The 12820-nt window shown below is 38.4% G+C and overlaps 1 long non-coding RNA gene across 1 annotated transcript in view; it reads right to left on the bottom strand.

The window, feature by feature from the left end:
- Positions 1 to 9526: 9526 nt before the first annotated feature.
- The window catches only part of LOC140640902 (uncharacterized), a 60821-nt gene continuing 57527 nt past the window's right edge, over positions 9527 to 12820 (bottom strand). Inside the window, exon 2 of the long non-coding RNA XR_012037506.1 lies at positions 9527 to 9853. This is a non-coding gene — a long non-coding RNA (uncharacterized lncRNA). The remainder of the gene's footprint in view (positions 9854 to 12820) is intronic.

Genomic DNA, 12820 nt, shown 5'->3' with positions numbered 1-12820 from the left:
AGTCTGTTCAAATTTTCTATTTCTTCTTGCTTCAGTTTTGGTTCTATATTTCTATGAATTTATCTATTTCTTCTAGGTTGGACATACTTCTTTGTTGGCATATAATTTTTCATAATATTCTCTTTCACTTGTTTGTGTTTTTGTGGTGTCAATTGTTATCTCTCCTCTTTCATTTCTGATTTTATGTATTTAAGTCCTTTCTCTCTCTCTCTCTCTCTCTCTCTCTCTCAATGAGTCTGATCAGAGGTTTATCAATTTTGTTGATCTTTTCAAAGATTACTTCCTAGAGCTTTAGTTTCTTTCTTTGGAAAACAATGATAATACACACCCCATAAGGTGTGTGTTCATGATGAGGGTTAAATGAGATAACATATGTAAACAAGCCTGACACATAGTTGGTGTTCATTTTTAATTGAGAATGTCATCTGTCCTACTGGGGGCAATCTTGGTGGAATTGTCAATAAATCTGTCCCATGTGCCTAACCAAGGGGTGGCTATGTGTGCAGTGTGAGGTAAACCACACTTTGCTTTCCTGGCAAAACATGTGTGTCATTAAAGATGAAAACAGTAGAAAGTAAGTCTTTCTAATGAAAGTTCCTGGAAGAAGAGTTTGTTTGTCCTTTAGTTCCTTACACCTGGTTCCAGAGAGCAATCTTGGATCCTGCCCTTGACAAGTTCCAACTATTCAATTCTGTTTTAGAGTCTGAAATTTACCCAGTTTCCTTTGCTACAGACATCCCCTTTCCCTTTGAGTTAACCACTAGGGAGTGCTATGCTTAGATTCTGGTGTCTATCCAGCATTCATACTACAAATACTCCTTTTCCCCCTCAGTTAACTACAGCGGCGTTTTATGCTTGCATACAAAGAGTACCAACTAAGACACATGCTACCCTCTGTGAAGATATACAAATACTCATAAGGAGACATAGACCATGAAGATATTTTATTTACCCACCCCTCTAGGCCAAGGAAAAATAGCCAAATTAGTCTCTACCATCATATAAAAATATTGACTTTTAAAGATAGTGGTGATGGATTTCCTAATGGTATAAAAATGGTCCCATGTTGACACCTGGAAGCTAAAACAAATGTCTTGCATAATACAGATTTTTTTCTTCGTAAAGATCAAAAACAATAGGACCATTAACCCTAGAGAAACACTAAGTGGCCACAGAATGCAGAGGCTTGCGCTCTTCCAGAGCAATGTTCAGAGGGCCTCACAGAATATGCTAAGGGCTATTTTGTTGCAGAAACAATTCATGAGAGCCACTCAGGAATAAAGCCTGAGTAAAAAGGGTCAATGCTGCAGTGTTGACAAATAAGAAAGTTCCAGGATATGGTTTCCAGCATGGCCAACCCCGAGTAAGGTCTACCCAGTTACATCAACTAAAGCCTGCCCTTAAAGTTTGTTTTTTAACAAGCAAGCCTCATGAGCCAAAGAAAGCTGTTAGTAGATGCTGTGACCCACAGTCCTTGGAAATTCAAGCAAGATAAAGCAGAGTGAAAAGCTGAGATCCAAAAGGACAAATTAGGAATCCACTGAAATCATGTAAAATTTTAAAATAAACTTAAAATTAAAAATTCTTTACTTTAAGCAATAGATATTCCAAAGGAAGTGGTATCACATGGAGTCTGTTGAAACAAAATTACTTCTAATACATAAAAGGTGCTGGTTCTTTGTAGTAAGCCTAGGATTACCCCTTCTTTAAAATCAAGAAATTGTCCCAAATAGCAAATAATCCTTTCTAGAGTTTTTTATTTATCTCCAGGTTGTCTCTTCTCCCATTTCCCACAGCTAAACTTACCCATTTTCGGCAAAAGACATTTTGGCAAAAGACATTGGCAAAAGAAAATTTCTTTGGTGAACAGAAATTTCACCAAAGAAGACACAGACATGGCCAACAAGCACATGAGAAAATACTCTGCATCACTTGCCATCAGGGAAATACAAATCAAAACCACAATGAGATACCACCTCACACCAGTCAGAATGGTGAAAATTACAAGACAGGAAACAACAAATGTTGGAGAGGATGTGGAGAAAGGGGAACCTTCTTGCAATGTTGGTGGGAATGTGAACTGTGCAGCCACTCGGGAAAACTGTGTGGAGGTTCCTCAAAGAGTTAAAAATAGATCTGCCCTACGACCCAGCAATTGCACTGCTGGGGATTTATCCCAAAGATACAGATACAGTGAAATGCCAGGACACCTTCAGCCAATGTTTATAGCAGCAATGTCCACAATAGCCAAACTGTGGAAGGAGCCTCGGTGTCCATCGAAAGATGAATGGATAAAGAAGATGTGGTCTATGTATACAATGGAATATTACTCAACCATTAGAAACTACAAATATCTATCATTTGCTTCGACATGGATGGAACTGGAGGGTATTATGCTGAGTGAAATAAGTCAGTTGGAGAAGGACAAACATATGGTCTCATTCATTTGGGGAATATAAAAAATAGTGAAAGGGAATAAATGGGAAAGGAGAGAAAATGAGTGGGAAATATCAGTGAGGGTGACAGAACATGAGAGACTCCTAACTCTGGGAAACAAACAAGGGGTAGTGGAAGGGGAGGTGGGCAGGGGTATGGCAGGCTGGGTGATGGGCACTGAGGGGGGGCACTTGACGGGATGAGTACTGGGTGTTATGCTATATGTTGGCAAATCAAACTCCAATAAAAAATATACAAAAAATAAACATCTATTTTCTTCTATCCACTAATTGCCAATCTTATTCACTTTCATGCAACCAAAACTAAGAAATAAAAAATATATACCCCAGCTACCCTTAAAAATCACTTTTATTTTCATCCATTATCACTTCCTTCCCTTCTTTCTCTGAAGGAGCATTCTCATCTCTATGCCAGATACAAACCTTTCCCCCTGCTCTTGGCCAATGTCCTTTTTCTCCTTTAGGTCTTTGCACAGGAGGTGAACCTGCCTCTCCCGTGAATCTTCTGTCTTGCTCTTTCTCTGTCTTCTTCTCCCTCATTCTTTCTCTGCCCTCACACGCACACCTACACACCTACACCTCTGCACACACAAAGTCTACAGATAAAATAGAAGGAATTTTATTTTCCTCTTCTCCCACTGTTTTTGGTAGTATAACACGTCCTGATATATAAGGTGACTGAAATCTGCCTTATAAGCCACAAATCCTTTATAAGCCAGAGATTATTCAGTGCTAAAGGTCAGACTTTTTTTGTAGGTGCTGTACCTAGAGGGAGGGCCAGCTATATTATGTGTGGAGCTCAGTGAAAAATGAAATGTGGATACCTTGTCCAAAAGGCAAGGGAAAAGTGCTATTAAAATTCGTAAAATATAAATTTTTTTCCTTTCTTCAGTGTTGTTTGTTTGTTTGTTTGCTGACCTGTATGATAATATTTATTTGTTATTTAATATAACTGTGTGTTAGGCACAGTAATAATTGTTGGGAGTGTGCACAACCTACTAACTGCTGGGTTCCTCTCCTCCCAGTCACTGGTCTGATCTTGGGCTGGAGGCAAAGAAGTCAATCCTCCCTTCCTACAGGAATAGACATGCTATACCTTCCATGCCAGGACACACTTAATACCTGAATAGGAGGTGGTCAAGAGGCTCACCCCTCTAAGTTGCCCACCATATTATCATGGAACCTTGCATACCAGACTCCCATCTTCCTTCAGTCCAGGCCCCCAAGTAGATAGGTATAGGAGGTGGCAGCAGCAGCTGAGCAATAATGAGGAATCAAAAGATGAGTAGGTCTTGGGCACAGGAAGCAGGAAGATTGGGCAGCCAGGGCCCTATCCCAGGGAAGTGAGAAGACTCAACACGAACTAAGGCTTTGAGGCTTTCATGCTCCATTGTCTCATCAGACTTCATTTGTAAAACCCAAACTCAAAGATGAAAATCACTAATAAGGGGCAGCTGGGTGGCTTGGTGGTTAAGCGTCTGCCTTTGGCTCCAGTCGTGATCCGGGGGTACCAGAATCGAGTCCCACATTGGGCTCCCTGTGGGAAGCCTGCTTCTCCCTCTGCCTATATCTCTGCCTATCTCTCTCTCTCTCTCTCTCTCTCTGTCTCTCATGAATAAATAAATAAAATATTTTTTAAATGACTAATAATTTTAAGACAGTGATAACAGGACATTAAACCGAAGCTTGGGGCCTTCTATGCACGTAGTCCTATGTGACAAGTCCATGAAGCTGGCCCTTCCTGGAAGCGCACCACTGTGTTAGCATTTCACAACAGCTTCTTGATCATGCTCATGATATACAACCATGTCTTAATAACTCCCTATCCAATTTTGTTCCCATTTAATCCATACTCTATTCTGTCAGTAGACCAAGCTTTCTGACACACAAGTCTTGTTATGTCATTCTTACTTGAAAATCCTTCAATGATTTCACTCTATCCTCAGGACAAAATTGCATGAGAATTGCAGGACATGGAAACCATACTACCCATATTAAACAGAAAGAATTTTAATCCAGGAGATTAGAAGTTTACAAATTAGTTAGAAGGACTGAAAGAGTAGGCTCTACCCCAGTTCTACAGGAATGCTTCCCAGAAATACAATAGAATTTTCCCATCAAAGCTACTGCTGCCTCAGTCACAAGAAAGAACACAGATAGTCAAGGCTCCAACTCAAACCATTGACTTTAAAATATATTAGTTTAATTTCAGGATTAGAAAATCACTACTACCATGACAATCTCTCAACATCCACAAAGAGCCAGAGACTAGACTCTGGGAAAATGCAAAACCTTCCCCACCATGATTGCAAACAGATACAGCCAGAAGCGGCAGAAAGATAAACTCTATGTCACTTCTTTAAAAATTTCATGGAGGACATCTGATGAAATCTATCTACTACAAAAGATTCAGGAAATTCAGACTTTTAGGTTTTTGGAATCTGAAGTAGAGAGAGGCTCACTAAAGGAAGTTAGAATTAAATAAAGCTATACCCCATATGTACCAAAAATGTCAACCTAATTCTCCAGTCTTCTTAATCATTCTCCCCTTCATTCCCTCCATGCATCCTTCAGTTCAGCCATGCTAGTAACTTGCTTTTCTCCTAAAAAGCTTAGCACTTTAGAGTCTCTTTAAATTTGCCTACAATATCCATGAAATGCCCTGCCCTTTCCTTCACTTTTATACTGTACAACCTCTACTCATTATTCATAGCTCACCTCTTCTGAAATTCTCAGAAATAACTACTTCCTTTGCTCTGTCACTAAATCTATTCACCTTGTGTTATGGTGTTGGATCCTCTGCATCTTTTCCTTTGCATCTCTTCTACCTAGCCCGAGGTCTTATATATACCACATAAGTATACTGGTACAATGAACCCATTGACCAGAGGTAGAATTCTTTCAAATAAGACTTGCTAAAAGTGAGGTAGACCTATATATACTAATACATTTATTTATAAACAGGTTATGGATGCTGAATCCACTAGAGCAGAATGAAGTAATTACAGAGCAGAAAAGATAGTTGGTATCTCATAATAAGGGGATAATATAAAGCATAAAACCTCTCTCTTACTCTCTTTTCTCAGAGGACTCTAGAATGTGGAACTCATCAAGCTTAAGTACTAAACAGAAGCAAGTCAAGTGCCTAGCCTGTTATTTATATATCTCCCTCTTGTGGCAATTAAAGAGACTTCATTTTCTTTTACAGTAATCATAATTAGAATTTAATAGAAACAAGGCACACTTCATTAAAAAAAAATGTAACATTCATGTGGTCTTAAGTATGTTAATCCAACAAGTTTCAGCTATCTATGCTCCTTAAAGTCTTAGTCATGAACAATATGGACAAGAAAAAATATATATAAAGTATTCTAGTGGGTCCTTTGCTCTCAGTGACATTTGGTACTTGATTATTTTTTCCTTTTTCAGTAAAGACAGATATTTCAATAAAGATGCAGAGGGCATGTCAAATATTTTATGGTATGAAGATTCTTTCATAGAGCAGCTTTCTCTGAGGAAATAAGATTCTTTCAATGCCTTAACTACTCTCTTCTGAAATTAGCCTTGTAGGCAGACTATTATATTGGAGTTGCATTCAAAAGGGATAGTGGGGACACCTGGGTGGCTCAGCAGTTGAGCATCTGCCTTCAGCTCAGGGCGTGATCCCAGGATCTGGGATCAAGTCTCACATCGGGCTCCCTACATGGAGCCTGCATCTCCCTCTGCCTGTGTCTCTGCCTCTCTCTCTCTCTTTGTCTCTCATGAATAAATAAATAAACCTTTTCTTTAAAAAAAAAAAAGGGGGGGGAATAGTGATTTGGAATTTACCACCAAAAATAATATGGTTTTGGTGAAGGTCAAGTCCATTATACCCCATGAAGCCCATGTACAGTTACCTCTGCCAATTCAGGATCTCCTTTCTCTGAATTTTTCTACTGTACTTAAACTTTTCATTCAAAAAATATTTACTGAATATTTGCTATATTCAATACATTTTCCAAGACAGAGATAAAATAAACCAACTTCTGGCCCTTAGGAGTTTACTATCTAGTAGAGGCAATAAGCCATGTGCCTAATAACTGTAATATTAGGAAGAGAATGATAAAAGACAAGATTCAATGGTTCTTAAAGTAGGTAAGAGGTATATATGTGGAGGATTTTCAAATATGTTCCTACTACCTTAAGAGTGTAAAACCATATTTTGAAAGAGCATCCCAAATGGTTCTGATATGCATATGTCTCTTCTCCTTTAAGAATCACTAAACTGAGAGGAGTTTAAAGAATATAGATTACTTTCTGAATGGGGGAATAAGGACTGGGCTGACTTAGGGGAGGAAGTGACAAGTAGTTCTGAGAAACAAAGGTACAATCTCCAATATCTACAGGGACCAGGTAAATCATGTAAATAAATGAAGCATTCTAGGTCAAGCTGATGTGAGGGAGCACTGGGCACTGTGGCCAGCTAGAAAACACTTGTTCCTTTTTACATGTAATAGCCACTTCTCAGCTTCAACCAACTGTTTCATGCAAGAGAATAAGCTTAACACTGTTGTATCTTCCCATTTTTCAAGTAATATAAATTTGGATCTTTGTGTTGAATTGGCAATTAATTCAAAAAAATGTAACTCCTGACTGCTCAGATAAAACCAAATGTGTGTGAGTTACATTAGGCCTCTAGGCTGTTGGCCATTAACGGAACTGACATTATTTCAAACTCTGTGCCAGGTGCTGTAGTACACAGAGGAAACTGATAACAAAACAGAAAATAACTGGAAGGTCTAACTAGGGCCTGCCAGCACTGTGAACACAAAGAAAAAGGCATTTGCTTCTGAGGGGATTGTGGAAAACTTCAAAGAGGAAGTGACATGAGGGTTCAATCTGGAAGAATGAGTAAGCATTTTCCAGGTGGGCAGCTGGAAAGAAACAGTGTTGGTAAAGGCTAAACAATATCAAAGCATCTCAGGGAGACCATAAAGTATGCTTATTTTTTCCCCTTTAGTGTACTTTATCCAAGACTGTGCATAGAAAATTCTCCATAAATAGTTCTTGACAAATTTTGAGGCTCACAGATATAAGATATATTAACAACAAATAGTTCTCTCTAGTGATCTGTAGGAATTATCACAATCTCCAAAGAGCCCAAACCCCTTGATTCACTCCAGTGCTCCATGATGTAATAGGACGCTTAGATTAAGAAGAAAAGGAAGTTAAGAAATCATGAAATTCCCTCCCCAGAGCCACATGTAGATAACCTTTAATTGCTCACAGGTTGATTATCTACTAACGATAAATTCATATTCTTTGCAGTGCTCTCTCCTTCCTCTTTTATCCCTTTTGCCTTGTTCTCTGATCATATCATTTCCCTCAGAAAATCTGTTAGGAGCCAGACATCCAGCTCATCCCTTTGTGGCATATTAATAGCTTTGAGATAAGAGCTGAAGGAGAGAGTATCAAACTCATCAGTGATTTCTGCATTTTCTGAGAATTCTGGCCATCATATTCTGCTGGCCCCCATGATTTTGGATGAAATGAGTCAAGTAAACATTTCAAAGTCTGAGAGGATGGATGCTTCAGACTGTCTTGTCAATAAAATGATATTGAGTCATAATTCCCTCTGCCTTAGAAGTCAAGACTCCTAAGCAGAAACACAAAATCTTCACTCAAGCTGTGGACAACTGCACTCACTCCCATAAGGGCCACTACAGCTAAACACTTTCTAAGAAGAATGGATGTGATTTTAAACCATGCTTGTCTGCAAACAACAGAGTTCAGAAATTCATATTATTTTGTGTGATGAACAAGAAATGAAAACAGGAAAATATATCGCCATACAATGTGCTATGGAGAAATGGTGAGGAGCTATGCAAAATCCTAACAGGTGAAAATCATTCTCTACCTCAGTTTTCCAAAGGCTATTAGTTTTTCAGTGTTAAGGGAACAAAAGGAAAATTTTTCTTTCCCAATCTATCTATTTCTTGGCCCGTAAATCTCATACAGGGAAAATACTTTTCTCGCCTTCTATTTCCTCTCCAATTCCAATTTATATAGTCCTCTGCAATTTCTCTCAACATCATTTACTAAATATATCATAATATACTCCTACCCTCAGGCCACCATTTCAAGAGATACCTTCCCTCAATCTGGGAATTTTTCAAATAAATCACCACATTTGGATTTTCTTCCCTCAATATATTTAGTGGAACACACTGGTGATGGTTTTTAAAAGCTAAAATTGTACTTTGAAAATCAATATATTTGAGGTGTAGGCTTAAGGTGCAGAATGACTCCTAAGGGCAAAGTCAATCACCCTTTTGGTTTGTTGAGTCTCTAGAACTATTTCACAAATGTTTTTGTTAAAATAATAACCTCTTCTCTCCCTCAAAAAGCTATGTCAAACACTCTCTCCCTTCATGTGGTTTTAGAGGAAAATTCAATCCATATATTTTTGTCTTCCTTAAACTCAGATCATTACAAGTTTTAGGTACTTCTTGTCCCACAGCCAAGAGCTTTAGCTATTTTCATGAAAACAAATCAAATCAAAGAATGAGAACTTGTTTGAAACTCAACTCCTCACATGTGAGGCAAGGTTATGTTGTGAAATTAGCATCTCCTTATTTCTATTTGTTTTTCTCTAGGCCAGGGTTAGCAAATGATTGTGGGATAAATCTGATGCACAGTCTGTTTTGTATAGCTTATGAACTAAGAATGATTTTATTTTCTTAAATGGTTATAAAAAATACTTTAAAAATTTTGAACACACAAAGAATTATATGTGACACTATGTATGTAGCTTACAAGCCTGAAATATAAGAAATATAAGCCTGGCCTATAGAAAAAATGTGCCCAACACTGATCTAGCCAAATAAACATCCCTCCATTGTTTAGGCCTTTAGCAAATGTCTAAACACAATTAGGATCTATCTACCTTTACTTGGACACTTATAGTATAAACACATCATAAAATGGAATAAAGCTATTTTATATTTGATTTTGATATATATATATATATATATATATATTGGGTATTATCTTAATTTGGGTTCACCCAGAAGTAGACCATGAGACAAAGATTCATGTGCAAGAAGTTTATTTGAACAGTGATCCCAGGAAACTAAGGGGTGGAGAGAGACAGGAAGGATGGGGTCACAGCCAATACAGGATGGGGTGATAGCCAATATGTGTTATCATGCAAATTTCTTAGTGTGGGCAAATGAAGTTTCAATGTCCAGGGGAGCTCCAGCTGGTGCAGGACAGGCATTTCAGAGCTATTCCATGTGTGAGGTAAGGGAGATAGAGCACTGACACATCAACTTTCATCAGGCTTGGTTGAGGGCTGCTTCCTGAAACTGGTAATCCTCTGCAACTTCCAGCTTGTGAGCACACCTGCAGAGTGGTTTCTAAGCATCAGAGGAAGACATCAAGCAACAACATGTAGATGCTACTGGTTTGAAGAGATATAGGTGGGCACTGAGAACATCTGCTATACTTCATCCCTTACAATGCCCTACATTTTAAATGAACTCCTTACCATCACTGATTCTCCAAAGTGGTCACAATTTCTTTTATATTCTCCAGCTTTATTGAGATATAACACACATTTAACATTTCATAAGTTTAAGGTAAATACCATACCAAGGAAGAATGAATTTCTGTACTCCTCAGATAGAAGAGATCCAAGGTAATCAAATTGCTAACAAGTGGCTAATTGATTTCCTCAAAGAATGGTACCATAATGAGAGCTCATCATTAGTCTACTACTGATATTTTGAACATTCTTCAGTACCAGTTGGATCTGCCTTCGAAAAAGGGAGCTCACGTTGTTGTGCCTACCCACAGACTCATCTCTGCCACCCTTACTATTTTAGTCCATTACACAAGTACTAGTTTCTACAAAAATGAAATTTTGCATACCTCTACTGGACATCTATTCAACCTGGTTATTTAGCACCACCTCTGTGATAGATGTTGTCTGGTAGGCATTGATATGAGACACAAAGATTTGCACACTTTGTGCTACTCCCATGAGACTATCTACATGCCTTTTTTCTATATCTCTTTGTCCCTACTTTTCAAATCTTGCTCTTTCCAGGGTCCTGACTAATTTACAAAACCACTGACAATTTTCCAGGAATTTATTATCTTTACTTTAGAGCATTTCTCCTTGTCCACCAATTTAATGGTCAAAGCTCTTCTCACTGAGAGATTTTCCCCTCACCAGGACCATTCCTAGTGGTCCATTCCTAAATGTAGCTATAGTTCAGCAACAGTCCATACTGAATTGGGCCATTTTTGATCGAGGTCTGGGTACTTTCTCCCTAATTATTTGGATACTAAGAACTCCCTGAAGCCATAGGAATGAGTTAAAAAGACTTCAGCACAATAGGACTAGGTGACTTGGGGGTTTGGGCCACCGGTACATTAAGCTGTGCCCACTGGACATTCTCAAGCTTGATCCTGAGTATAAAATTTCCATCATACAATGGATTGCTGCTGTGTTTTCCTGACATTATTACCTAATAGTTCTGACAATATTCAACTCATCATGAGCAGCTCCAATTGTATAATTACTAAATGTCCTCCATAAGACTGAGGAGCATGCCAGAAACTGCATCTCAAACAATGAATACTTTTCTGCTGCAGATGGCATGGCTTTGCTCCAGGGGTCTGTGCTATCACTCTCATTTTGGGATTTGCCAGAGACCTTGTCAAAGATACCTCTGGGATATAATAATTTGGGATCTACTGAGTCACATGATACAACCAGCTATACTTATACTGAAAAATGATACTACTGTACAGACCCCTCTTTTTTTGTACTCTATTCAATTGGTAGCCTCATGAGTCACATGATAAATGAGTTGGAACATTTCCAAATGTGGTCTGTGCTTCAAATCTGCCTACCAAGTTCATGCCTAGCTCCTAGAGTTAGGTAGTAGACTTGATTTGGGTAAAGTTTATCTCCCACCCAACTGTGTGCATGTGTCTTACCAAAACATCCAGAACACTCACTACTTCCTGTTCCCCAAGTCCAATTAACATGATACTCCAAAAATAAAACAAATAAGATACCACAATATTGAAATATCAGCAATAATATGCCTCAAATTTTAATATAAATAGCTATTACCAAATTTTAAGGAGTAATTAGAGTCAAAAAATCAAATTTCCATGGAAGTTGAAACCTCAAATAATTAAAGTCGCAGGTTATATTACACTTGTGAGGTAAAGGTCCTTGTGAGGTAAAGGTCCCAGGACACTACAGTTGAAATTCATTCTCCTCTATTTCCTCTTCTGGTCAGCTGAGTTGCAGAGGAATTTTCAATCCCTGAGTAGAGTTAGGAGCCCTTTACCAGCAACAGCACAATGGCTCTCACTGGAATATATGTAGTTTCTTTGGAACCTCTGATTTTAAATTAATTCAATGCCAAGTCTTTATTGTGCCTGAATTCTCAAAGCAGGAAATGCACTGGCCTTACACCACCATGTTTAGAAAATAAGCCACCCCCTCCAGCAATTTGCCCAAGGTCATCTAATTGGCTAGTCAAGAGCAGCACCAAGATGCAAATCCTGGGCAGACTTCCCCAGGAACTGCCATGCTACCGATTATGCTCTCCTTACTGGTTTTAGTCTTGCCAAGATGCTGGCTAAACTATGCCAGGTGTCTCAAATATGGGATCTGTGAACTTAAGTTCATTTGGACATTAAATTCATCAAGAGATTAATTTTGACACTATATATTTGGCATTATATATTCAACTATATCTTAAAGAAAAAATATATTGTCTTTTCCTTCAGAGGATAAAGCAGTTTTCTTTGAAAAGCTGCAACTGTCACCAGATGTTATTTGAAAAGAACTTTCTTTTCTACATGGTATATTCAAAGCCTCCTAGTTTTCTTTTTAGGCCTCATGTTCTGGCACCCCAGCACTGGATGAAGTAAAGGTCCTATCTAGTGACACAGCATCTGTGTTCTCTTATGAGCAGTCATTTTCAGTGTTATGCCAGTTATGCCTTTTTTCCCCTGCCTCTTAAAAAAAAAAAAAAAAAAAGAATTTCTGAAGCCTAAAAAACAGACTCTCGTTACTGTGCTTCCCTTATTTGTAATTAACTAACCAGGAGTCAATTTGGGACAAAATGATGGTTGATGATTCTTAAGCCTGCATACAAACCACTCCAACTCAGCTGTAGCCTTCTCACATCAACCTCCTCAGCCCTGACTCCAGAATGGGATTGTGCACAGATGACCTTATACTGTCGATCTAGACATCGGGCACTGACAGTTTAAAGGCAGCTTCTTTGGTGTTCTAAAGTACATACAGAACTCAGCTGGCATTTGCTTTATAAACAACAAATATTGTCCTGCTT

This window comes from Canis lupus, chromosome 10 (genome assembly GCF_048164855.1).
Source record: "Canis lupus baileyi chromosome 10, mCanLup2.hap1, whole genome shotgun sequence".
Taxonomy (NCBI): Eukaryota; Metazoa; Chordata; class Mammalia; order Carnivora; family Canidae; genus Canis; species Canis lupus.
The sequence above is the reverse complement of the archived record's forward strand: the minus strand, read 5'-3'. Positions and strand labels throughout refer to the sequence as shown.